The following is a 22,521-nucleotide window of genomic DNA, read 5'->3' as shown; positions in this document are numbered from 1 at the left end:
ACCGCCTCAGCCCGGCCCGTTGCCCATCGCCCCCCTGAGCCCCGGGGGAGAAACCCGAAGGGCTTCGCCTCACCAGCTCGTGCTTCGAGCCGTGCCCCCCCGCTCCCCAAAAGCAGGCTGAGGCTGCCGGTCAGGCCGTGCTTCCAGCCCCGAGCTGTGAGAGTTCACAACCCAGTCGCTGCTGATCCCACCGCCCCGCGCTCCTGAGGAGAAACGGCACCCGGTAACTCGGGCGCTGCTCCTCCTGAAGCATTTTCGCACAGCAGCGGTAGGAGTGAATAACTTCAGGGAGCTGACAGCCAAACAGCACGGTTCTCAGCGGCCCTGCTGCAGGCTCGTCGCTACTGGCGCGTGGCAAGGCCCGAAGGGGCGTCCGTGGGGTCGGACACCCGCCTGCCTCCAAGACACCGGTACCTAGTACTAGCATATTTTAGCTCTCAAATCTCTGCCTTAAAAATAGAAACGCAACAGGTGGGAGAGGCAAACAGGTGGCCAGCGTGGCACCTGGGCTTGTCGGCTCTGCGCTGCTGCTGCCAGCGATGCTCCTGGTGCCCGTCCCGCTGATTCGCAGCACTGCACAGCCCGGGTGCTGCCCCGATGGGCAGAGACATGCAGGAGCTCCCGCAGGAGGAAAATCCCGCATTTAAACCCTGACAGGGCCGAGATAGGTCGTGTTCAGGGGAGGTAGGGAATTTCTGCAGGGCTCAACGTCCTTCAGAAGCGGTAGTGCTGGTCTTCAGAAGGGCACATGCTGTAATACAGACCCAAAAAAGAATTGGAAACGATTCTTGGAAACTGGAATTTGAGGTTCTTGTCCTGCTCAAATACATAGGAATGCTCCGCCATTATCTTTCTCTTTCAAATTTTGTCTTTTCAGAGATAGCTGCAGGACTTGGGTGGCTGCCTCTAACCTTTCATGATCCTGGGAGGATGTTCCAGCTGCAGTTCCCTGCACCCCGGACCAGTTTCCAGCACTTGCAGCCACTCATAAATCTGTTTAAATGGTTGCTACCATTTGCTGGGATTTGTTACTGGCAACGTTTCAAGATAGTGCTGTCGCTACCAAGAGAAAAAGGGTTTTTTCTGAACAGCTTTGTTCTTTGGGCAGCACAAATCAAATAACCCATCTCACCGATGGCACGCACATCCGTTTAGAGAGGACCTTCCTGCAGCTCAGCTGGGCACGCCGGTCACTCCGTTTAGGATCAGTCACATCGGTGCCAGCACTGGCTGCTGTGATGCTCACAGACGGCTCGTGGCTGCTCGGTTTGCCACTTTCCCCGCTGGTAAATACCCAGTGCTCGCAGAAAGGGGAGATGGAGGCGCTGGCAAGCACCTCCTCGAGGCCTCGCGTCGCAGAACTTCGCACCCACGCGGCGTCCTACAGCCTGGCCTGCGATCAGCGGCGGTGCGGTTTGGGCACACGAGCCATTAGGAGCTGCGCGCTGGCAGCTCTCTTTATGTCACTGGAAACATTGTGCAGTGACGGAAGGTTTCGGACAGAAGCATTTCGCCGAAGCAGTTGCAGTTTCTAGATAGGCTCTCTCTTCATCCCCACTAGGCTGCTAAATGGCAAACCAAAGGATTTTGGTTGCGTTTCTTTTGGGTTCCTGAAATTAAAGGCGAGTGTCTTGCTCAGTAACCTCAGCTTCCTGCTTGTTCTTCTAACAATTCAAGCTCAGCACGATTCGCAAGAACAGGAAACGTGCCTAGATTCTGTTCTTCCTAGATAGAGAAATTTCATGTGAAACAGCAGTGGCTAAACAAGTACTTTGAGTTATTAGAATAAACCATACAAAATTAATAACGAAGCGGTGGTATTTCCTGAATCAACCTCTTTTAAAAGAGGGCTGGGTCTCCTTTGGAAATAGCAGCAGGATGTGGTATGTAGGCTCGCCGTGACAAGCATATTTGCCTTAGCTGCTATATTGCACCACAAAGAGAGCAAATATTTTATCTCACCTGTTCTCCCTGTGCCCACAGAGGGGACGAGCAGCAGCTGGCAGCGGCCACCCAGCCCTGCATAGCCTTGGTGTGCTCCAGGAATAAGGAAGAGGCTGCAGCCAACTCTCTCCCCCCTGCTTTTTCTTTAATTATCCCACAGAGTTATTACTTATTCAAGTTTCTTCTTCAAGGCCTGCTCTGCTTTGGGAAAAAAAAAATAATAACGTAATAAAATCATTTTAACTAACAAAACTGGTGCATGCCTTTAAGTAAGCTGTCTGAAACCAGTTCTTGCGGCTCAGTTGTGGTTTTTCACAAAGTATAAGCAGCATTTTTCCTTTTACTAACGCAAGCTATGTTTATGTATACTCGACCTAATTAAACCGCGACAAGCTTCTCATGCAAATGCCCTCAGCCTGCTTTATTCTCGCTCAGCCCCCTCGCGTGGGGCTGGAAGGACAGAGGCACGCCGCTCCCTAACGGGGCCGGAGGACAGCCCTGGGACACCAGATGTGTCCTGTCACCTTGTGTGCGACCCGTGGGGAGCCTTGATGTACACGAGGCTGTCCAGCGGTCCCCAAAAGAGCTGTCAGTGCAAGCACTGGTAATTAGTGAATGCAATCAGGCAGGGGTATGTCCAAACCGAGTAACTGCTGCAAGCATATTTCATATTTTCTCGTCCTGCCCTTGACCAAAGTACTGCCTGAGTTGTCCAGGTTCTCCGAGAAGAAACTTGCTGTGTTTTAAGTAGTATCAAGCCTCCTCTAGCTCGCCTACATTAAGAAAATAAAAAAAAAATGCCAGTCTAAACTGACAAGTACTGCTCTAAGCCATTTTTAAAACGCCTGTTTAATTACAACGGAGAAGTGAGATACACGACCAAGGCGAATCTGGAGCAAAGAGTTGACTTAACAACACAACGGCAACAAGTTAATTAGATAAGGCGTACGTTGCAGATTTATTTAATGACTAAGCCCTGTATATCCTGCTTCCTCCCCCATTGCCCTGCCACCCACGTCCCCTCCCAGCTGCGCCCCGTCCCTGCAGGCACACCGGCCTCCTGCTGCTGCCCGCCTGGCTCCTCCGAGCCCATCTGACCTCGAGTGTTTTACCCTAACCGCACATTTAATCCACTGTATCCATTTTCTGTTTGTAGTAAGTCAGCAGGATATGCTCATATTTTCTGCCCCCTGAATGGGTGGCCAGGGATTAATTAGTTAAGAGTAAGAGGAAAGAGCGAGGCCGGTCAGAAACCAATATCCTCTTCTGCTTGAAATGGTGTTAGAAAGAAAGGCCTTAAGTGTTATTTTATTATTATTATTGCTACCAAGGTTTTGGATTAAGATTCATTTTTCATCTAGAAAGTTGCCCCGTATTTTTTCAGACCCAGAACATTTTATTTTCCCGTAACATCGTTACGGCCAGCGGACGAATACTTCGATTTCTGCCAATCTCCAGTGGAAGTAATCCACATTGCTTTTTAAAAAAATCAGATCTCTCATTTAACTTTAAAACGCACGCAATGTTATTAATTCCCCGTGTTACAATGTTTTAAATATTTCGTGTGCCTGGACGTTTAGAAGCAAGCCAAGATCGCTTCGGTGTTGCAGACGCTGGGTATCGGTGCCTAAATAATCGCGTGCATCTGCACTGAGGTATTGGTGGTGAGAAAAGCCACGTAATAACAAGGCTCGTGCTGGACTTCATCAGGCCCTGGACTCGGATTTCACCTTCCACTTGCTGCAGAAGCAGCGATCGCTAAGTGCTGACCACTCTGAGACGCCTCGTGTCCCTTGCCAGTACCTGGGGTGGCTCAGATAGGGGAAAAATGCTCCGAGTTGGGCAGAACTGCCTCGGTATCCTACCTTCATTTGCGCCGATTTATTACAGCTGTATAATCACACGCTATCCGCAGGGGTTTCTTTTCCCCGGCTTTCCTCTGGACATTTTCACGTTATCTACAGAAACTTGCAAGAACAGAACAAAACGTGACAGCAAAATGTTTCACGCAGGCATGAAGCGCATCTCTTTTGAGCAAGCAGATCCTTTCTTCCAATGGCACTAGCTGCAAACTGGCTTTAAAATTTGGTGGCATCCCTTTGTAAGCTCAGAAAACAGGCTGGTGGAGAGCACGCTGCGTTGTGCGCGGCCCCCTTTGGATCACATACAAACTTCCTTCGCCCCAAAGGCTCTCCTCCTCTCGTTACGTGCAGCACAGAGAGGGCCGAAGAGCTCCGAATGAAATTAATCTGTAAAAACCTAGCAGCCGAGCGCTGCTTAATGCGCTGAGCAAATCTAATTTGCCGGGCGCTGCAAAACAGCGTGGAACGCTGAGAAGGAGGAGTGAGTGCTTTATCCCTGCTGAAAAAAAAATCAGCATTTTGTTTTCCATAAAACCGTCACAACCTTGAGAAAAGCTCCTGGCTGCGCCCTGCCGAGCGCGCGCACGGCTGCAGAGCCCAGGAGGTGCACCCAGAGCCCCTTCTCCTGCCCAGCCTGGGCCCTCCTGTGCCACAAATCCTGTCTGAAGATAAAAGTGCTGCTTCTTGCACAAATGTCGTGCTGGCAGCTCAGCATCCCCCTGGAAGGAAGAGCATGCCCAGGTCGGGGATACGTGGTGAAGGGAGGCATGAAAATAAAGCGTGGGCCATGCAGAAGCAGCGCTGCTCGTTATTTCCCCTCCGGCCACAGGCATCGTTACAGGGAGGATGTAACAAATCCCGGTTGTTCCACTTTCCTCCACTGTTGGCCTCGATTTTGAGTACAAAAAACCGATCCCCCCAGCCTGCAGATATCGCTGGTGCTCCCGCTGCGTCGCCGCACGGAGCTCATAGCCCCACGAGCAGCACAGCGAGAGCAGCAGGCACTTCTAACTACTCCGCTGCTGCCTCGCGAAATCCATTTTCTAATATTTCAGCAGCTGTCCCAACCTTTTATTAGTTATTTCCCATTTCTCTGCCCTCTCCTTTTCGTTTTCTATCCACAGGTTTTCACGTCCCAGCGTTCTTGCTGCCAGCACCTGGAGCACAGACAGCGTTCAAGGCTCTACGCGGGGTGATCCCGTTCCCTTCAGACGGCGAACATCTCTTATTTCCCATGGAAACATCGCTTCCAGTTGTTCCTATCCAGATGCCATCGCAGGCTCACTCCGCAGCCCGGGGGGCAGCCCCGCGCCCCCAGGCCGGGTGGAGGAATAACGCCCGTCCGTGCCCTCTGCACGGGCTCCGGCACAAAAGCACATTTCTTCCATGCAGAAACCAAACACGGGGAAAACAAACAAACACACTCAACTACCTTGTTCCTTGATCTGGGGGTGCGATTATACGTTGACATCTTCCTCCTCGCACCTGCCCAGCAGGAGATGGAGGGAAGAGAAACTGGGAATGAACGCGCACGCCGATATCTGGCTCCCGCTGCTACCCCAAATTTTCCTGCTGCAAAACAAGGCTCGTGGCACAGCTCAAGCCTCCTCTCTGCGAGAACCCGTAGCTGCAGACACACGATTTTCTTCTCATCTCTGGTGCCCTCACAGCTTGGCACATGCTTTTTTGTTTGTTTGTTTTTTTTGTTTTGTTTTTACCAGTAGACATTTCTTTTTGTTGCTCCTCTGCTTAGGGGATCTAATTCTCAGCGTTATGCTGTATGCATGCTTCAAATCCCTGAGATCAAGGATATATCTAATAGACTCCACCTGCTTGCTGTATCAGTCCATTGTGGAGGACCTCAGCTCCATGTGCATTTAGTACATAAATCACCATTTATTATTTATATGTATTTTTTTCCACATTCTCACCACAGTCAGCAGAGCACCAAGGAACTCCATGTTAGGGCCTTTTTGACTCTTCGCATCCTTATCTCACCACCCTTTTCTTCGAGATGCCTTCTGTTTAATTTAAAGACGCTTTCCGAGTTAATCTCAGAGCTTCGCATCTCGTTTGACTCTTTTTTGTTGTGATTAACAGCCCCGAACCTGCTGCTCCCAGCGGCTCAGTCACGCTGGTCTGCTGGACGGTTGGGCTTGCTCGCTTCTTTTAAAGACCACCAGTGAGGAACTCCTGGGTATATCCTTTGGGATTTGGGCAATTTCCCTGGGTATTCTTTGGGATTTGGGAAAATTTTATGACTTGTGAGCAGAGGGAAACCCTCAGCCTCCAGGTATCAGACTTTTCTGCGTCCTCAGTGCAGCTCTGCGCTGGTTTTCCCTCTGTAACCGCTGACCTGCTGGGGGGAGGCCAAGGACTCTTTCTAGGGGACCACAAAGGGTAACTCCAAACCCAGTCTAGTGGAAGGAAGCAGGAGGTAACGAAGTGATCTGTTCCCCAGGGAGACCCTGGGCTGAACAGGCTGGATTCACCCAGGCAGGGGAGCCACGTACCTCCTCCCGTCCTCGTCACCTGAGCCTCAAAGCAGACTGAAAACAAACACGGCAAGCTGAAAGCGGGTCATTCAAAATGCCAAATTATTCTTAAGAGTTACTCATAGTGCTTACAGAGTGGTACAATACTACCTTATTGTACGATGTAATTCTTACAGTAAATATGATAAAATAGGAAAAAAATGATTTCATAATCAAAAAGAGGAAGATATTTCACTGATGACATTAAAATGATGGAGGAGTTCTGGAAAGAGAACAGTTTGCAAATTCAGTGAATGTTTCAGGCAGCTAACGCGCGGTGCCGGCTTCTTAACCACAAATCAGCCTAAATAATAGCCTACACATTGCCATCATACACTTACACACCCCTAACATTAAAATCATCTTGTCTAAGCAGGGGGTATTATCTTTTGCACACCATAGGGCATGCATTAAATTAAGAAATCAATGCTTGCTCTGATGGCACCGACTTCTCTTAGCTACATTGTGAAATGCTATCTGGAGCACACCGCGTAGAATAGACCGAGGATGCAAACAGGGGTGGGCATTTGTATCCAAGAGAATATGGGAGCTAATTAAACTAAAGGCTGTATAACAGGGAACGTATATAATAGCGCTGTCTGAAGGAGAAAGTGATCATCTCAAACCAAGTTTTCCAGTTCCACCACCTGTACCTGTTGCTATTCATCTGCTTCCAGAGGCTGGAGATGAAAGCTGTGTTTGTTTCGGTGTTAAGCAGGTTGCCCAGTCTGCCGAACTGTCTGGATTATTTTTACATTTTATACTTGTGAGAATGAGCGACCGAACTGCAACGAAACAGGTTTCATGCTGCCTCTGCCTTGCTGACACTTTCCCAGGGATCTGCTCCTCCTCCTCGTTCCCATGAAAAGCCAGGGATGTGCTTCGGGTATCGCATCAGTGGTTCCTCCCTGTAACCTAAACCTGGCGGTTTGTGTACAATTATCGGCCGTTTCCAGCACAAACGTCTCGTTTCAGACCTATAACGAAGCAACGAAGTCCTGCAGGGGGAAGAGCGCTTAGCACCTTTGGGAGGGAGCTGCAGCGAGCATCTTCAAGTCGAGGTGCCAATGGCAGGACTGACAGTGCTGCACACAAGGAATTGCAATTAGAGGAAGATTTCCTCAATTTTTTGACATACCTTGGATATAAAGACCCCCCCGTGTCCCCCTGTTAGCACGAGGGATAGGGCAGGTGGCAGAAGCCCCGGGTACAGTTTGGGATCACAGGCTGTACACCCCTGCAGGACAGGGGATGTTTTTCAAGGGGTACAGAGCTCTCGCTGCCTGTTTTTACGCGCACACACCCAAATAAGGCCACGGCCTTAGCAAGAAGAGCAGCCTGATGGCACGCTGGTGCTGACCCCAAAGCAGGTAACATTTATAAGGCATCGATTTGCAGCCTGGTTTTAAGCAGAGGAGCATTTCATTGACAAGGAAGAAATTAAGAGCAGTTCAGCAGGCAATGAAAAGCCGTATGCAGTAGTCTGAGAAGCAGAAAGCTCGGTGATTTATCTCCAAACCAAATGAGCATTCGTTATCCAGAAATATAAGCATCTGTTTGCAGTGTAAGTAATTCCTCCCTCCCACTCAAGTGACAACCGGGTGCCCCCAGAGCAGGATGGATGGCCCCGAACAGATCCCTTTATTGCTTTCCCCCAGTTTCTGCCTGGGAAGCGATGGGGAGGAAGTTATGAGGCAGAAGGCGCTTGGAAACAAAGCCCGATCGGAGCAATCCCGTAAGATAAATGAGCATTTATCTACCGTTTAGCTTTCTGACACGCAATATATGTCTGCCTACATTACTCCAGACAATCATTTTACCAGTCTGATCCCCTCCTATAAATCTGCCGGGATGAGAAAAGTTTATTTGCCGTCTGCCACCCCGGCAGCCCTCGCTAACGGGGACGAGAGCGGCCGCTCACTTCTCCCACAGGAACCCAAACTGGGGCCAGGGTCCCTGTGGCAGGGCTCCCCCGCGCTCCTTTGGTGGGAGACAGGTGGAAAAGCCCCATGTGGGTACGGGTAAGGGACGGTGGAGCCGTGCCTGGGGGTTCCCATTCATCAATAAGGCCACAGGTATGGTCCTACCCCTGGGTTGGGGCAATCCCCTATATATCGGCAATCCCCTATATGTCAGGGCAGGCTGGGCCGGAGGGGGTTTGGGCAGCCTGGTCTGGTGGGAAGCCTCCCTGCCTACATCAGGGGGACGGATCTGATGATCTTCAAGGCCTGTTCCAAGCCCTAACCATTCAGGAACCCGCGATCCTGTGGGAACAGAGCTTTGTATGGGAACAGAGCCCGGGAGAGCCCTGTAACCGGCGCTGAGCACTCCTGAAAAGCCTCCGCTTCGGCACGAGGCGTACCGGGGAGGTGACCGAGGGGCTCTTCAGCGGCGGCCTGCTCACGGCTCAGATGGGATTTGTAGAATAACCGCTATTAACGGAGCCGCGCTCAAAAGCGGCGCGTGAAACCCCGGGCTTTGGGGAAAATGTTGCCTTAGCAACAAGTTCGCAGCCTGCTCGCGCCCAGGAGGAGGCCGCCGCTGTGTTTACACGCAGGTTCCCTTCGCCGGGCCACAAACACCGAGCCTGACGTCCCCCTGAAACGCATACCCACGTGTTTCGACCACCACGCGCAGCTTGGCACAACCGCAGCCCCCTGCAGGAGGGCTCCTGAGGGGCTCCGGCGATGGTGACCGGACCCAGAGCGGCCTGGGGAAGGGGCGCAGAGCCCCAGGAATATTTTGGGAACCGGGGCTGCATTTCCCGGGCACGTTTTGAAACTTGTTTAAACCTCCTTTTACATACCTTACTGTGACGGAGCTCCCTCGAACGCTTAAAGACCAGACCCTCGCTCATCTGATCTGCGATCGCACCGTGGTTCAGCTAAGCTACGGCGTGAAATACGCTCTGGGAACCGGCTCACAGGAGCAAAACGCAGCCTCGAACACCTCCTGCGAGGACTGCCGGTGAAACCTGGGCTGCAGCCCCTGCAGGCGCGCAGGAGCAGGGCTCTATTTCACACCCAGCCTGCGTGGGCTGCCCGCATCACAGCACCGATTTCAGGGGACACCGAGCTCCCGGCAGCACCGTTTCGTGCTGGCATGGAAAACAACGTGAGTCAGCCTCTAAATCACAACTACTTCAATATTAACTCGGCCGTGGATAAGCAGGGCCCCTGGCTAAAGCACCCCCTGCAGCAGCGGGGCTCAGCGGTGCCCTCGCCAGCCCCGCAGGCATTGCTGCGCCCCCTCGCCGTGCCATCCGCTCGGGTAATAACTGAGTGTATGAAGTGCTGAATCCCAGTAGCTGTGATATAATAAAAGGCTCTGTAATGATAAATTTAGTGAAGAAAGTCTGAGAAATAAAGGTTTCAAGAATGCCCCCCTCCCATTTCTTAATTTTAATTAAGTTCAAACACTATTTAAAAAAAACCCTCTTATTAACTTTCAAAATTAATTCTTCGTAGCTTTATTTCTTTCCATTGACCTTATGAAACCCAGAACATTAACGAAGCCCCAGGAAAGATGCTGAGCATCCTCGGAGCCCCCTCAGCTGGCATCCAGAGGGTGGCATCACCCGCGGAGGCAGCAGGAAGGGAAGGAGCCCCGGGGGTTATTCCAGCAGAGATGGAGCCACGCTTCCTGCTGCTCAGCACCACGCTGAGCCCACCCGGTGCTTCCTGTGGGCACTCACACCGGGGCAGCATCCAGCCCCCAATCCACCAGCACCAGCTCACCGGCGGTCTGTAACACAGCCACACTGGGAACGTGGGATCCACGGCACAAAAATCTCCGCTTTTGAGGTTTTTGCTGCTTGAAAAGCAGCCTACTGGAGACGCAGCCGCGGTGCTCGTCTGCCACGGTTTGGGTCAGAAGGGACCTTAAAACCCACCCAGCTCCAACCCCATCCCACTAGAGCAGCTTCCCAAACCCCGTCACCCTGCAGGTGCCATCCCCAGCCCTGAGAGGCCACAGCAAGCCAGGGCTCCTTCTGTTGCCCCCTGCTGGGTACCTCTGTGCTCTTACAGCTGAGGCTGGTTCAATATCTAGAAGCATTTTAATGAAAAAAAGCCCAGTTCCTCACGCTCGGGTGACTTCAGGATCTGGGGCTTCAAGTAACTTCTGAGATCCGTGCCAAAATCGGGATTCGGGATCACATTTACCGGTTCAGGTGAAAGCCTCCGTCAGATAAGCTCATTTTTAGCCCGGTGCTTCTGCAGCAGCCTGAGAACACGATTTATTTTCCCTCTTTCTCTCCCGTTTCCTTACAAAGCCCAGAATTTGGGCTGGAAGGGATTGAAGCCCGTGCGGTCCGAATCCCTGAACCTAAAGCTCAAAAAGAGGAGCCTGCTCGTGGAGAGATGTGCAAACAGACCCGAAGGGCACACCTCCTCTGAAAGCCAAGTTCATGGCCCCTCTCACTGCCTGCCTGCAGCCTGTCACCCTGTTTACCCAAGCACCCACTCCTCTGTATCTCATAAACATTTCTACATAAGAAAATCCCATTTAAAATTACCTTCCACACAGCGGAATAGAAGCACGGGTTAAACACCGCACGGCAGTGAATCGATTTCTTTTCCCCCTCGTATCTTTCTCAGATGAGAAACTTCGTATTAATCCGAGCTAATAAAATAATGTTAAAGCATTCCTTCAGGAAGCAAAATAAACTTAGCAGAGATGTAGCTAAAATTCAGATTTTCTGCTGCCTTCTGCTGTTTTTCCAAGCTCTAAGCGATAATTTATTGTGACTATATAAAACATTAAAGCCAGCACATGCAGCACTGCCCCGTTCCTAAGGTCTCAAGTCTGCCAGCCCCTAATTCCCACCCCATTGCGAGTCCCCCCCAGGGCTGCTCCCCTGGCACAGGGTGGCTTTGGGTGCACCAGGGGAGGTGCACCCAAAAGGCAACGCCTTTTACTACTTTCTGCCCATGAAAAATTAATCCCAAGGGGAATTTCTCTTCAACTTCTTTATTATTTAGTAAAACGCCTTAAAGACACAATTCCGGGTGCTGTAATTTCCCAACTTGGTGGCTCCTCCCCGCTTTCCCGACTCACGTTACGGGTGCCAGAAATTCCCATCCCAAACCCAGCGACGTCTTTTTGGCATTGCCGATAAAGAGAGGCAGCTTCTGGAAAGCGTGTGAACAAGCAGGCATGGTGACAAACAAGACCTACATTTAGCTCAGTCCCTGGGCAATGCCACGGGGCCCAGATATTTCACCTGTGCGTGCGGTGTGAGCACAGACGCCCTGCAGGCATCTCCCCAGCACGGCTGGGACCGTGTAGGGCCCGGCCCCACTGCACGGGGCTGCTGCCAGAGCTCGGCAGGGCCCAGATGTGGGTCCCTGCAGCTCCCAGCTGGCCCCCTGCACTCGGCCACCAGCCCGCTGTCACAGCTCGCCACTCACCCGCGGCTCGCCAGCAGCTTCGGAGCCCTCCTGGCATCCATCCCGAGGCACCGCCTTCCTCTTCAGCACCAAGATCCCCCGCCGGCCCTCCACATCACAGCAAAACAGCCCTGATTTGTAGCTAAACACCTTCACCCAGTGAGTCAGAAGGCCACATTGCAGCGTGCCCTGCCAAACAGCCCTCCCGTCTCCGCACTCAGCGGGCCGGGGCTGACAGCATCGCCCAGCCAAAGGATCCCTTTAATTAGCCGATGCGCAGTGAAGAGGGTGGCATGTGACATCTCTTAGGGACTTTCTGACATTTCTGGAGGATTAGCAGCACCTTAATTATTTAAAGCCTGCCATTTACTCCCTGCCCTACATCGCCCCAGTCAATTAAAACGCACCGAAATGCCAGCAAGGGCATTTCAAACCGCTCCTGCGCATCGGGTCCCGAAGGATGATCACAGGCAAGCGAGGGCACATACCCAGGGCTATGCCGGGCCACAGGAGGGGCCCCAGGACCCATGTTTAAAGTAAAGGGCCCCAATTTCCAGCCTGGGCTGCAGGATGCATCCTATATTGCAGCAGCAACCATCGCTTCTGGCTGGGCTCGGGCAGGTTTTGGTGGCCAGGAGCAGAGAGATTCACAAAACCATCGGGTTTGGGGCAGAGGAGCAGAGCTACAGCTCGCTGCCTCCCCGTCGATCTGCATTTGAAACACCAAAAACTTCAGGAGCTTTTTATGAGGAAAGAGCTGCCCAAGGGCTGCGTGCAGGTATCACTCACCCCACGGACTGAATAATAAAAGCATTCAAGAGCATTGCATTGTTTCACCTTGTTTAAGCGAAAGAAAGGAAAGATCTGGGGAAATCCAGGAGTAACGATCACACCGGGCTGTCAGCTCCACTTAAGGAAGGGGAAAACATTAATTTTTTGGAAAACCATCCCAGTGCTGGGAAACTCCCAAACAGGATGCCCAGAAGGGCTGGGGGACCTCAGGGTCCCAACCTAATGACATCGTGGACAAATGTGAAACAGCCCTAAGGATATTCCAAAGTAACGCACCCCAGATAAATCACTCACCCACCTTTGTGGCTTTCTAGCCATCAATATGCGGGGGGAAAAAAAAGATTGGGCATGATGTTACGGTGTTTGTAACCGCAAGAAGAGATGTTACTCTGAGAAATGTTAACATTTTTTGCCCTTTTTTTTTTTCCCCCTCTGGTGTGAGGACACCCGTTTATGTTGTTTATTTCCAAACCAGGGCAGAAGGATGCCGAATGGTCCCTCGGGATATGGGGGCTGCATGCTGGCTGTGGGGTCCCAGGTGGGAAGCCCAGCCCCATTTTCAGCCCTTTTCCCTGGGAGGAACCCAGCCTCAATACAACTGTGCTCGTGTTCTGCTCTGCCAAGACACGAAGCGCCTTCCCCATGCTAGGGCAAACACAGATTGCTCCTCAAAGCTGCTCTTATCTCGCTGCGATTGGCTTTTTTCAGGGGGAAAAAAAAATGCAGGACCTGATCCAAAGCTTGAAAGCAGCGTTCGCTGCCTGCTTGATGAGAGAGGAGCCCTGGGGTCCCGCTTTCCCTCTTCCTTTCTGCTGCTGTGTGTAAAGGATTTGTGGCAGGAAGAGGGCTCCAGGCAATATTTCGATCCCGGAGGGTGCGCCCTGTCGGTGCTGGAAGGGCCACAAGGGCTCAGCAGAGCCCTTTGCCTGCAGCTTCCTCCGCAGCCATCGCCACCTCCCCGAGCTCGATCGGCTCCAGACCTGGCACAGCCAGACCCGAGGCTCCCAAACACCTGAAGATACAAAATCTTCCACAAAAATTCAGAATCTGGGCCTGGAAAGCGATGAGTAAAAAAATAGGCGCACAGTTTTTCCACTAATTACTCGAGAGAAGCCTTTATCCTGGTGGGTTTGGCTGCCGTCGCTCGGGCCCTGCAGCAAGGCCGCAGCACCAGCCTTTGAGGACCCAGCGGCTCGTCGTGGGTGGCAGCTGCAATTAACGTCCAGCTAATTACCAGCATGAAGGAGGAGCAAGGAAACCTTGCTGCATCCAGTTTCAAACCCTGCGCGGACGTGATCAGAGGGAGGGTTGGGACGGATAAACGCCGCGCGCGCTATTTCGGGTCGCGCAGCTTCAAACGCCGCTCTTCTCCAGCCACATCGAAGGCACCGTGAGCTTCTGGCAGGTGAACCCACAGCCGGTGCCCGCTGTCAGGGGGCTGACACTTGTCACAAATTCCCCCACACGACACAGACAATGGATGCTGTAAAAAGCTGGACAAAAAAAATCTGTTTTCTAATACCTCTTCCCTGTGTACCTAGGGGATACGTGGCAGCACGCGGCATCTGCTGCTCGTTTTCTCAGTCTGCCTCTCCGGGGAGCTGTGCCGGGTCAGCTTTATGCCTGCTGAGAGCATAAAGGTGGGGAGAGGAGGGAGAAAGGGAAATGCAGCCACTTCAACAGCGATTGTCAGCTGAATTACTTCCTTTTGTACACTGCTGTGTGCTCTCAGCTGAGGAGGAGAATGGAGAGCAGCTGAGAATAACTCGCAGCACTTGTGACTGACAGACAAATTAATAGAAAAATGGTCTTTGTAAAGCAGTTTCGTCCTCAGAGGGGACCTCCTTCACCACACTGAACAGGGAACGAGCTGCCCAGGCCACGTGCTGGGTGTGAGCAAAGCAGCACCCACCCAAACTCTCCCTGTGGCTGCACCAGAGCTCACAGCCCAGAATAATCCTGGAGCTCTCACGGAGAGCAAGGTTTGCTTTTAGAAGGCTAGTCCTGAGCAGCACCGTTCGGAAAACACCTACGAAATGGTGGAAGTGAGCTTCGTCAGGTATTTATGAAGCAGAAGGTTTGCGTGCCCTGCCAGCCCCTCGCTCCTCGGTGCCAGTGAGAGCAACCAGAATGCCTGCTGCATGCAGGGCAAAGCTGGTTTGGGCAAAAAATATGCACCTCTCACAGAGAAAGCCCAGTCCCCAGTGCCCTCCCCTGCCCTGCAATTCTCTCATCATTCATAAAACTAAGCCATTAGCCTCAAAACAAAAATCCCCTCTTTGCAATCCCCTCTGGTGTCATCTCTCCCAGAGGTTTGCACTGAGCTAGGAGCACAAAACCAACAACTTCATTAAATAAATATGAAAGCTAGAAGTATTAAATGTTAAATATTTTGAGTATTTTTTTTCTTTTAAAAAAGACCAATCTCTGAATTCAATTCATCAGCAAGGAAAGGCCAAACTCGTGGGACTAAGAGACTGAAGAGGATTTTGCATTATTACATCCCTACAGCACCAGGGAAATCATTCTGATTTCACCGTACCCTCTCTGCACAAAGTGTTGTCTCATGAATTTTTATTACCAAGTAGCACACTCTAATCTGAATTTTACCTAGCCATTAAATTAACATGGAAACTTATTCACTGTGTTTAATCGGGGGTTAAAGTATATCAGAAAAGCCATAAATTCTCCAGTCTGTGTACCCCAATCCTACTGATATTCTGCTCAAAATTAGGAATTATATACTTGTGTCGTAACACATACAAACAAAATTTGGTGGAGTACTGATGGTGTCCAGGAAAACGAGCCAATTGATTTTTCTATATGCAGAAGGTGCCATTACTTATACATTGCCCAAATGAAATCATAACACATGTTGCTGATTAGTGAACAAGATTACCACCAGTTTCCTGCTTTATCACGAGCTTTAGTCTTTAAAAATCGACATTTCAAACCAATCACTTAATAAAATTAGATTTCCTCCGTGCTCGCAACTGCAGACTTCAAGCCACTGTGCTGTTTCTGGGCAGCCGCGCATCCCCCGGACCTGGCCTGGAGCTGAGCTGTGCCCCCAACAGCACGTTTTCCCCTGCGGAAACCCAAAACCACAGCCAAAAAGAGGGCCAAGAAACATCTCAGCTGCCGGCACACCACACAGCCCCACGCTCTGCCTGCGCCAAGCAGGCAAAGGGAAATTGCAACCATCTATAAAAAAAATGCCAGCAAGGTGCAGCAGGAGATGAGCACATCTCCGTGGCTCAGCAGGGACTGCACAGGGAAGGCTTTGCTCCTGCCTCATCCCCACAGAATGAGGAACATGGCTTTGTTTCATTGTGCTTGATATATATATATATCTTTTTTCCCCAGTATCATTACATTTCTCTCAAAGCTACTGCTCTATTTTTAGAAAAGGCAGCACAAATGTTCATCCTGGAGTCTTCTCTTTCTCTTCTTCAATATGCTTGAATTTCAAAGAATAAGTGCGGAAAGGTGACCGTAGCTAACCGGTGCCCTTGAGAAAAGGCAATCCTCCCAGCAGGGCTGAGACCTGCCCCGGAGGCAGCTCCATCTCCTGGCTGCAGGACCCTCACACCAGCACCGCAAGCCACTGGGGCTTGACACAGCCCATGCTATGAAAAAGCAGTTTGGTTTTATTTTTATTTTTTTTAAATACCCGACATTCATTTAAAAGCAGCTGCAAATGCTTCTCTCTCCAAAAGGGAGCAAGCACCAGATCTCATTATTTTTAAGTCATCTTTTCTATAGCTTTGCAATTAAACTGTTTACCTGAAAATCTACATGAAACCCTGCCAGCTGTGCCTCCCTCAGGTGGGACATGCTCACCCTGCCCATGGCAGCCAGCTGAGGACTATCAGAAGCTTTTTGTTTTAAACTTCATTAGGTTGCAAGTTTAAATTCAAAATATTTCAGTGCCTTTCTAATCAACACACGAAAAAAAGCTGCAAAGAAAGATTTTGCCCTAGAAACTGATGTGTTCGTAAAAAGTAAAGTATTGTAAGGTCTCTTAACGGGCAGAAAACTGGGTGGTACCTGCAGCAAGCTCCCTCTCCCAAAATACAGGCACACCTGCAGGCTGTCCGGGTGGTTTGCACAACAGGCTGGAGCAGAAGTGTTTCAGCTGAGGTGGCCCCGTTAGCTGGCACCTGCAGAGCCAGGCTCCAGCTCGGCTTCACAGCCTCCCCAGCTGCTCAGCTTCTGAATAACGAGAAGAAAATAGACAGGCCAGTCTCCAAAACAATGTATTTCTGCAGAGAAGTTTACTATTTCAACATTTTCTTTGATCTAGAGTGAATAAAACCCCAAACTTCTAGCTTGCCTGCCACAGAGATGGGCTCATTTTAACATCCATTCTTCACAGCGGCATTTCTGTGATGTACGCTCACGTGGTCATCCGCAGGCAGGTTTTTCCTCGTATTTGGGTGCTGTTGCCACCCCCGGGGCTCCTGCCCTTGACTCACCCTTCCTGGAAGGGTGGAAGTGGCAGCAGGGGAAGGGGAAACAGCTCGGGGCAGCCCCAGCAGTGCACGCCCGGGCCACATCCACCGCCTGCTTCTCCAGGAAAGCAGCGGGTGACACCAAGGAAGACCTCACCTAGAACAAGGTCAGTGCGGATTTTATGATGGACTCGGTCAGGATTTCACCCAAGAAGGAGACAGATGCAGGCAACGGTGCTGCATCCCTTCTGCACGTAAAGCATCCCACCGAACCAAGGCCAGGAATTGCAGAGAACAGTGACTGTCCTGAAGGCCGTGAAATGCCTCCTTCAGTTACCGAGTCCTTGAAATATCTGCTGATTTTTTGACATGTAAAACCCTCACAATTTTCTCTCGGCATTTTTCAGGCGAACAGCTCTGAAGCAGCCACTGATTACAGGCTTTAATGATTGAGGAGTCTCATTAAGGCAGATCCATAAGGACCAAGCTTCACCTCAAGGTTTATTTGGCAGTAGCACTTGAACACCCTCTTTCCACTCAGAAAACACAAAAACCAGCATGTTTCTGAACCAGTAAAAACAGCTGGATTTTTTTATACACAATCCAGACGTTTTACGTACACACATCCTTAAAAACACACCACGAGGAGGAGCACGCAGGACTGAGATTTACAGAGCAGGGTAAGTTATTAAACCATCACATATCGAGGCCTCTCGAGATCCTACCAGGCTGCCGAGGGATTTTAGCTGGTGGGATCTCAACAGAAACATTGCAGGTGTTTGGATGTGTTCATGTGGGCTCACAGAAACGGCACAGGTCACTCGTTATAAAGGCAATATTTGTAAACTGAGACTATTTAGGTGCGAAACATCGGAAAACAAGCACAGGAGTGGGGCTACAGCACCACTGTGTGAATACACACGAACTCTGAAACTTGCTCAGAGGATTATTAAAAAAAACGTGATATATTTCACGTGCTGCACGAAGCAGCGGCTGGTTTACGGCCGCTGGAGGTTTATGACCACGGGCTGCAGCAGTGCTATTGCACCCTTGGCTGTAAAACCCAGCCAGCCCCGGCAGGACAGCTCAGGAGGAAGACAGAGGGAGAGGGGATTTCCCCAAAGGGGCGGCCCAGATGCCAAACCCTCCAGACCTCACATCCCCCAGATAGCCACGAGCCCCGTCCCAGCCATGCCGGGGACTGCTGTCACCTCTGGGAAGGTCTGAAGCCAGTCAGAAAACCTCAAAAAGAAAGCAGTTTGAGGAAGGGGGTTACATTTGGGGAAACTGGAAGGAAGCCCAGCTGCCCTGGGCTGTGTTTTCCGCACGGGGCAGAGCAGACAGCCCTGAAATAAGGATGTGAATCAGGCTTCTCCTGTGACCCCGGCACCGCAAGACCCTGAGTCAGGGAATTGGCGTCATCGCCTCCCGGCGGATTTTAAGCTTTCTTCTCAAGGGCAGAAGTGGCTGTGCAGTGCAGTCCTGCTGCCCCCGCCCTGCCCTGGGCTCCAGCTCTCGAGAGCACCCTCGGGTTGCCCACGCCTCCATATATCACATCAGTCGTCCCCAGCGTGAGGCTCTCCCTGTCAAGTCCAACCGCACCACCTCTTCTCTGGACCCTGCCCTTAGGGTTGCTTAGAGCTTACCGCTGGTTACCACATGATGATTTGTCTTAAATGAGCCACGGGATGACTTACTCTGAATGAATTTCACTCACACACTACCAACCACTCAAGTGTCACACCCATTGTAGTAGTGTTCCTGATTATCACCCAAACACGACAAGACCTATTCTATTTCATATACCCACACAGTTTCTGTACAAGAAATATTTGCCATAATTCCTATTTCTCCCAGGGGCAGGATAACACAGCCTTTATTCTTCAGGTATTGCTGTTCCAATCAATGCTTTACCCGTTATTTTCAGGGGACACGTAAGGACGGACTTACGGCGCCTGAACAGCACCTCTAGTTTCAAGTGAATCGCTGCAGGGATATTCTGAGAAAGTCAGAGCTGCCAAGTTCCCTTTCTCCCAGCAGCTAAACCAAGATATCTCCCCGGGTTTCGGTCCGGCAGGACAAGGTGCATTGCACTGCTGTGCTGGAGATCCCAGAGCAGCCCACGTGCTCAGCAAGCCCGCTGTTTTCCTCTCTGCAGCGAGCACACCTCCAGCACCCGTGTCCTCAGCACAGGGTGCCCTCACTGTTCCCATCCGTCACTCCTTATGTGCAGGACACGTCCCGATGGGTAAGTGGCAAAGCCATACCACAAACAAAAAGCAGGCACCGAAACTAAAGGACTGAGCAGAACGCTCTGTCTGCTTGTGTATCTTTTTGTTGATTAAAGCAAAGCCCTCAGGCAAACAGGAGTTCGAGCTAACGGAAACCAGAACCAACAGCGAGGAGCTCCCTGTATCACAGGCAGTCTCGTGAACTTCTGCAATTCCTATTGCTTCCAGCCTTTTTAGTCTTCAGAGCCGAGCTAAGAAGCTTGGTCCTAATCTCTTTTGATAAAGCTCATCACAGATGGTTAGATGCGTTTCAAGCCCAGCTCTACCACGTCAATCCAAGAACCTCTCGCTGCCATGACTGGAAGTTTTTTTTGGACAGCATCTAGCTGATTGTCCTCTGGGTAAATAGGGAAAAGATTTCAAAGAGATGAAGAGAGTTCTGAGGTAAAGCTCGTATTTAGGAACCAGACCTCACTGCATTTTGGTTAAATCATCTCAGGCCTGTAGTATTTGGGGAGGGAATCTAGATAGTTTGCTAGTCAAAGAGAAAGCAGGAGAGGAGAGTATGTTCTGTCACCCACTGAATACATCACTCTATCCAAGCATTATCTGCAGAGCTGTGATATTAACAGCCTGGAACGATAACAAGAATTATAGAGCTGACAGCTGGCCAGCACTCCACAACGCACAGTAACAATTTTATATTCTGTCAGACAGAGCTACCTTATAACCTCAAACATCTCAGCAGCATCTCATTGTGCTCCTTTCTCTGAGCACCTAACGCTCCACCTTGCGCTCGTATCTCAAATATTGTACGAGCAGCAGTTTCAGACCCTAAGGGCAGGATGAAACTAGCAGGCGCCTGGATCTTTACGAGGTCTGTAGAGAAGGCTCTCGGCTCAACGTTAATGAACGCTCCCCGGTTTAGGCAACTTAACGCAAAATGGGGATCTGATGCTTCTGCTCTGACCCTTTCTTTGGATTCTGATTCCAAGAGGAAAGACGAGAAGTGTAATTTAACATCGTACTGACTCCGCCACAGTCAGCTGAAAAATGGCTGGATGTCGACCTAAAGGTTGACTGACTGATACCTAAAGAAGCTATGGAGACAGAAATTGGGTTATGAGTCTTTGTAAAAATTGATAAATAATTAAAAACAGTCCATCAGTAAGACAACTGGTGAAGTAAGTCCACCTGCATACACACTCACAGCAAAAACCACTTCACTCTGCTGGAGGACTGGTCTGCAATTAGTTGACCAAAACTTAATCAAAGTTGAAAATAAGCCTGAAAACATGCTAATTATTTAGTAAAACAAACAAAACCGTAGCATTCCTCAATGCTAGCCTGCCTACGAAGCACAAGGGCACTGCTACAGCAGCTGACTGGGCAGTAATCACTGCCGGAAAATGCATTTCACAGGCCGTTAACCTGATGGATTTGGACATGCAAAGCAATGATCGCTTCATTACGGCATGATAAATGACAGCCATGCATTTCCCTTCACGGTCCTTCCAAGAGATTCTCCAGAGAGCATTCGCTGCACTACGGAGCGCGGCGTTTCAGGCGGACTGGCACGAAGCAAGGGAGATCGAGTAAGAGGTTCGCATCCAAACAGGAAAACACCGGGAGAGAACCAAATTTCCCACAGGGCTCCAGACACATGCCTACAGAAGCACTGATACCTGAACACACTACTTGCGTTTCTTAATGGAGTAGTTAGAGCTAAATAAGTTGATGAAGCACATGAAATAAGCACTTCCTTCAGTTTGGATACGTGGCACACACCCTAAACCCAGTCTTCAGAGGCCTTCTAGGATTTGAGGACTCACAAAGACCAGTTTACAAGATACAAATAGGAAAAAAAAAAAGTCACATCTTTCAACACTTAAATGTTTTTTCTGTAACTAACATTATGACCCTCTCCTATTGAGGGGTCACAGTCTTGCTCTACATCGGGAATAACAACAAGCAAAGGGCCTGAATCTATCAAAATAGTATTTTAAGGAGCAGCTTGTAGCCAAACGCATGAAATAACACCAACAGGCAAGCCAAACCACTCCAACAGCAGGTCAAACCCAGCCCAAGGAGCACAGAGCTGAGAAGACAGACAGAAACCGGGCACTGAAATAATTAGGGGGTGCCTGTAAGCAGCATCTGAAAACCACGCGTTGGGACTGCAGGGCTTGTGCAGGCAGAGGTACAGCAGACACCACAGCCATTGTGATAAGAGACCTCAGCTTTCAGCCTCTCAGAACAGCAAAAAAAAAAACACGACAAGAGCCACATCCCTGTTCCTTAGCAGGTTACATTCCCCCACCCGCCAAGCAGAGCATCTCCCCTACCTGGTGAGGACATGAAGAACTTCCCAAGGAGCAGCTGAACTAAGAAGCAAGCATCCATCTAAACCTTTTTCTTTTCAGCTGAATTGCTTTAAACCAGAGCCCTGGGCGGATTGATTGGTGGCACCTGAATGACATTATTCGTAATGAGCAGAGCCTGTTGCTCTCCTAATGCCTGAAAGCAGTTAATGCTCTAATAATTAGCCAGGTCCTTGTCTCCTTGGGTGCAACGTAACTCAGAGTGTTTGGGGCCTCATCTTGGGGAAAGTGTAGCAATGTCTGCAATAATAACTTAGTAAACCACCTTAATCCTGATTTGATTTGAGCCCCAAGAACTAGGCGAGTATTTCCTGAGACAGGGACCGTTTCCCTGAAAAAAGCCCACACCCTAAACCCCAAGAAATGGAGAAAGATAGCTCTGTCTCCCTGCTGCAGCCATCTCCTTGGCTATAATTACCTAAATACTTACAGATGGAGAGCGATCCCGAGGGTTACAACACAACGGCATAGCTGCCAATCTGAAAAGTCACCCTTGCTTCTTTTTGGCCTGCCTGCTTTTTGTGGGGCTCAACTATCCCCAGCCTTTGTGCGGGATGCATGGGTGTCTAGCACGGAGCTTGGCTGCTGCTGGGTCCGTGTTTCTGCTAAGAACCTGTCCTCAAATATCCCACGAATCAATCCTCAGAAAGCAGATTGGTGGCAAAGTGGGGAAAATAAACTAGTTGTCTTAAACGCTAACACAGAGCTCAACCGAGGGGGCTGAGAGGGAATGTGAGGTGAACGCACGATGAGCTCCTTCCTGCAGCCGCTTCTAGACGCAGGGCTTACAGCGATGCCTGGTGTCCCGCGGGGCAGACAGAGTTGGGTAAATGTGCTGTATTTGTGCAGATGCTGGTAGATAAAGTGCTGTCAACGTGACAGAAAATCAACGTAAACTTCGGTAATGCGAGGAAAGAGATAAAGCGGGATAAT

At 50.4% G+C, this 22,521-nt stretch overlaps 1 long non-coding RNA gene across 1 annotated transcript; it reads right to left on the bottom strand.

The window, feature by feature from the left end:
• Positions 1 to 1,588: 1,588 nt before the first annotated feature.
• On the bottom strand, positions 1,589 to 21,603 carry LOC125184832 (uncharacterized). The gene is made up of 3 exons (XR_010827550.1): positions 21,553 to 21,603; positions 1,963 to 2,717; positions 1,589 to 1,725 (listed from the first exon to the last, which is right to left on the bottom strand). It is a non-coding gene; the product is annotated as an uncharacterized lncRNA (long non-coding RNA).
• Between the last annotated feature and the right edge of the window lie 918 nt (positions 21,604 to 22,521).

Source organism: Anser cygnoides, chromosome Z (assembly GCF_040182565.1).
Source record: "Anser cygnoides isolate HZ-2024a breed goose chromosome Z, Taihu_goose_T2T_genome, whole genome shotgun sequence".
Taxonomy (NCBI): Eukaryota; Metazoa; Chordata; class Aves; order Anseriformes; family Anatidae; genus Anser; species Anser cygnoides.
Note: the sequence above shows the minus strand (reverse complement) of the source record. Positions and strands in the feature narration are given on the sequence as shown.